This window comes from Epinephelus moara, chromosome 8 (assembly GCF_006386435.1).
Source record: "Epinephelus moara isolate mb chromosome 8, YSFRI_EMoa_1.0, whole genome shotgun sequence".
Taxonomy (NCBI): domain Eukaryota; kingdom Metazoa; phylum Chordata; class Actinopteri; order Perciformes; family Serranidae; genus Epinephelus; species Epinephelus moara.
The window spans coordinates 4,884,371-4,889,526 of record NC_065513.1 but is presented as its reverse complement, the minus strand read 5'-3'; positions in this window follow the sequence as shown (position 1 = coordinate 4,889,526).

Genomic DNA, 5,156 nt, shown 5'->3' with positions numbered 1-5,156 from the left:
TTCCATGGTAGAGAGGAGGTCATGTTGCTCTGGCTTTAACTGTTTGGCCCAGTAGAGTAAATTATTGTACAGCCTCACAGAGCAGATAGCATGGCTGTAGACTCTTATTTATTTAGTTTTACCTATCATGCCAGGGTCACAGAGGCAGAAAGGCCAATGGAACAGCAAAAATTTTCCTGACCCAGTTACCCATCCCAAGCACTCAACAGTCACAGATTTTAAATGACATTACATGCATGCTCATTGCAAGAGCTCCAAATGCTGTATGATGAAAGGGACAGGACGGTACTTGTTTCAAAGGACGGAGGCATTTTGGGATTCCCCCTGCCTACCCTGAAAGGACTCAGAACGTGACAGCCCTCACACTCAGGAATGCACACTCAACATACCTAAATGGTGCTGTTAATCAATAAGCGCAGACGGGGGAACTAAACCCCTGGTATCCTCCTCTCTTGAGGGTATCCCCATGTTCCCTCAGGCTAGCAGGGAAGTTTTTTCTGCAATGTGTCCTCCATTTCCTGGCCTTGGGGCCGCAGCAACTTCACTTTACTCCTCTTTATTTTATGAAGCCATGGCATACTCCAGGTCCTGTACCTTTCTGAATCATTCAGTGATTCCCCCTGTAGTGGTACCTTGATTGTGATCTTTCATAGCTGACAGTTGGAATAAGGATCAACCAGAAACGCAAACATTTATATTTAGATGTCTACAGCCATAGTGAGTCTGCACTCTTTCCTACCACAATCCTACAATATCAGTGTGACTGTGGTGTAGATCTGCTCAGTAGCCAACAGATCAGACTGTAGCTGTATTGGGTGGCTTCCAGGTGCAAGGAACTGTGGTTCCCAAGAAAGAGCCTTTGGATTAATAAGAATTTAAAAGAGATTACAGGCATAATCACGTTGTCAAAATCCCATGACGCCAAAGTGTGTTTTTTTAATTTGTGTTTTTGCTCTCTGCAGCTTTCCCCTCTCTGTCCTAAGCTCCTCCCACCAGTCGAGCATGGGCAGGAACATGAGCTTCATACAGTAACCCAGTGTTTCCCACACATTGACTTATTTAATCTTAGTTCATTGTACACTTGTATGCAGCTTATTTTCTAAGGTCCTTCTTGTCCTGCTCTCTCTCTTTTTTTATCAGACCACAAATAAGAAAACCCCACCCCACAGTCCCGCTGCCTCGGTCCCTGGAGCTTTGGACTGCTCCACTGGGGGGAGAGGGGGTTACAGCTCCAGAGACAGCAGGTTTAGATTTTTATGCCTCTGTGCCAGCAACAGCCGTGGTCGCAGGCTTTTTGTTTTGGGTTGTCCGCTCATCTTTCCGTCCCATTCTCATGAATGCAATATCTCCAGAACGCCTTGAGAAAATTTCTTCAAATTTGGCACAAATGTCCACTTGGACTCAACAAATAACTCATTGCATTTTGGTGATCAAAGGTCACTGTGTGACTTCACAAAACGTGTTTTTGGTTATAACTCAAGCTGTGGACTGCTTTGTGGGCGAGACAGTGGGCAGCAGCTCTGGAGATAGACCATCAGTCAGCAGCTGCAGTGGCTCAAGTTTGGCCAGGGCAAACACTGTGAGCTTGTGACCAGCGGCAGCGCTGAGTCCAGGCTAGGGTGAACCAGTCAATTTGCAGTTTAAATTCATGCAGTGGATACAGTGGGGTAATGGTAGTTGATGAGGTGGGTGTACTACTAGGAAGATGGATAGGTCACCAAGGAGCAAGTGGGTATACCCTCCTTTATATTCCAATGGCTTTTTGGCAGATAGGTTGGTATACTGTAAAAGGCCAGAAAGAGAGGCGAGTATAGCCTACCTGAGTATACCTGAGTATACCTGTGTATACCCTTAACTACACGACTGGCTGGAGCCATGAGCCTTTGACTCCAGTTAGTAAAAGGCTAAACTATCAGCAGCATTTTCTGAGACACTTCACCAGTATCGACATGTGTTTACTTTGTTTAGTGTTAGACTCTCTTTTAGACTCTTAATCAGCCCGTCTTCCTTTATTGGGTTGCTCTGCAGGATTCTTCGCCATTAAAGGTGCTGTATGTAAGAATGTGGCCAAAACGGTTACTGCACTCAAATTCAAAATACTGCCGCGAGTCGTGTCCGCCCCCCCCCCCCCTACAGATTCGAGGTTGCTGGACAGCGGCACGCTGGAGACTGATTTGTTTGCCCATGGACGGCTGCCGTGGCAGGGCTGTGTCGCCGCGTCCGTGATCTTCAGTTTTCCAGCGGACCGTTCGAGCAAGTCTGGCTTCTCTGCTGCTAACGCTGCTGCCGGGATACAGCTGAGGAGAAGCCGGCTGCTAATGCTATGTACCGGTACACTGCTAATGCTGCTTGCCATGCTGCTGTAGCTCAGTCGTAACTGTAACTGATGCTGAGACTCTACTGACTGCGTGACTGGTAGACGACGGTGGGTGGCGCAACAGGCCAAAACACGAATTCAAAACATAAACATGATTTGCGGACCGTAAAAAAATGTTTTAAATGCGAATATTCTGGCCATACTATTGTTGTCGGTGAGATCAGTATGTTATGTGAACATTATTTCTTAGTCTCTGTGACATATTAGGATGATTTTATGACTATTTGCTTTAGATTTCTTACATATAGCTCCTTTAAACATATCACAATAGATTTTAGGCCCTACTATGCTATATGATGGCCACTAACTGATGTTTGCATAGATTTTGTTGCTTTTCTCTATTGTGTTTTTGTACTCTTACTTTATGTGTACATATTGTAAATAATTTCAATGTATTGGTGTTTCCTGTTTTCAGTAGACACTTGTGTCCAAGGCTATTAGAATAACTTTATCTAGGACTACAATTCCCCTTTTATTGGGACTACAATTCCCATGATGCTTTTCTAGCCTTTGCCATGTTTGACACAGGTGGCATTTTGCAATCAAGTGATGTTACTGCCTGAACCCTTATGTACAGCTGCATTCACTTGTCTTGTATGCCTGAAGAAGGTCACAATGATCGAAAACTTGCATTAAACTGATATATGCACAGTGTTTGAGTGTGTGGCTGCTGTTTTGTTGTTTTCTAAGGCTCTAAGTTCAGCTCCAGCACCTCTTTAAGTGTTTTGCCTACGGATGAGTGGTGGCTTTTTTCACAAGGGGTCACAAGCCAAAAGGGTTGGGAATGTAAAAGAGACATACAGACACATTGCTGGTTTTGGTCCATCTATTGGATTTGTTGACAAAACCAAAAGTATAGAATAACACCAGCCTTTTCCTTTAGGTTCTCCAGAGGATGAACCCTTGTTCTGGAGTTTCCAGTGTTTGCCACCTGTTAATGTATGAAACGTGAGGCATCTAGCCCCTTTTACACTGCCAGATTTTAGGCGAATGTTGGGCAATTTTGCCGGCAAGCTGCGAGCGTTTAGACACACGGATGATTGGCGAGTTGATCCAAGGTGCCCAATTTTCTGCCTCGTAGGGTAGTCATATTGGCGGAACTTTTTTGATTTAAACAGAACGAGGCGGCCTTCCACCATGGGAGGGACTGTTGATGACTTGTGGGAGGAGCTGTTGATGACGCCACACGTGTGACCCACTGGCGGTGGATAAACAGGAAACAGCTGATAGCAGGAATTAGCGAGCACAGTCCTTTTTGGGACCATAGCCAGCTTGGACACACTGCTAGCAGGAGGTAGGATAAATTTCACTTTTTAACATGTTTAAATTTAAATAACTTTGTATAAATAATTTCTGTGATGTGTATTGTGAGGACCCCTCCATGCAACTAGGTGTGCCGGCTTGCTGGTTTGTGTTTGCTTTCTCTTCCAGGTCTGGTCGTGAGGCGGGGCCGTCCTTGGTTGATGCACTACACCTGGGCCCGTTGTGGTACGTCTATAAGGGCGTCTCCTCATTCAGATGTCGGCTCTCTCTTCCATCCTGCACACGCGTCCGCGTGGACACCGCTGGACGGCTGCTTGGCTCTTCGTTTCATTTCGGCATCCGCACACCCTCAGTCATCCATTCATGCTACACTACTGATCACTGACACTGATCTGTATGTTTATGTACTATTAAAGGGCCAGTGTGTAATATTTGGCATAGCTTATTGTCAAATCTGAATCTGAATCTGAATATTCTACCCATTAATATGTTTATATGAGTGTATAATCGCTATAAAATAAAATTTGTTTGGTTTTCGTAGCCTTATAATTATGCTTTTATAAATATATATTTATATAGCAAGGGCCTTGCTTTAGAGAGGTCGCCATCTTGCAGCGCCATGTATGTACGGCAGCCCGAGCGGACAATCGCCAGCCAGAGAACGCGTTTCGTGTGTATAAATAAACCAACGAAGACAGCGGAAGGAAGGAAGGAAGGAAGAAGGAGGAGGAAACAGCAGAGAGTGTTAGTAGTTCATCGATAGAGAGTAGTGAAAAGTTTTTTTAGTTATAAAGTTTGCGAATGGACCACACTTACCACGCAACAGGAGAGAATGAACCCGAACCGTCATCTGCGAGGAAAAGAAGACGCAACTTCTCTCCTTGTGATGCACTCTCTGAGGCGCTTTTCCTCCTGATGATATATCTCCCCAACTATGGTAGCACCGAATCCCATTCTATGCAGCAAAATGGGAGCAGAGGATTCAGCCTCTCTTCTCGCCCGCTCAGCATCAAACACATGGAGTTCCTCATCTGTGTACTCCGGCTCAAACAGGTATGGCTCTGGATCTGTGTCCGCTACAAGAAACTCTTCAAAATCACGTTCAAAGTCGTCCATTGCAGCTACTATAGTCCGGAGATATTGCTAGGCTAAATAAACAGCTGAGCTCTGTTTACAGGCTACGCTGTCAGTCAGTGTGCGGGCTGGAGATTGGTTGAGTAGAGAGGGGAGGGGATACCCGCTAGGTACTGTAAGTGAGTATGTGTGTATGAAGTGTGTGTGTTACGCTAGAAGAGTCAGAGTTCTGGGAGTCTTTTACCCCCCTGGAGTGTTACCGGAGTTTTTGGAGTGCTCAAATAAACTGGCCTTTTTCCCGAACGCTACTCTGGTCTCCTGCTCGTGAGTGATTCATTACAATATCGTAATATGGTTTAGATTTCTAAATAAATATTCACCTCATTGCTAGATAGACCTACTCCTGAAAAACTCGTGTCTGCACAAGGCTTTTTGTCCCTAC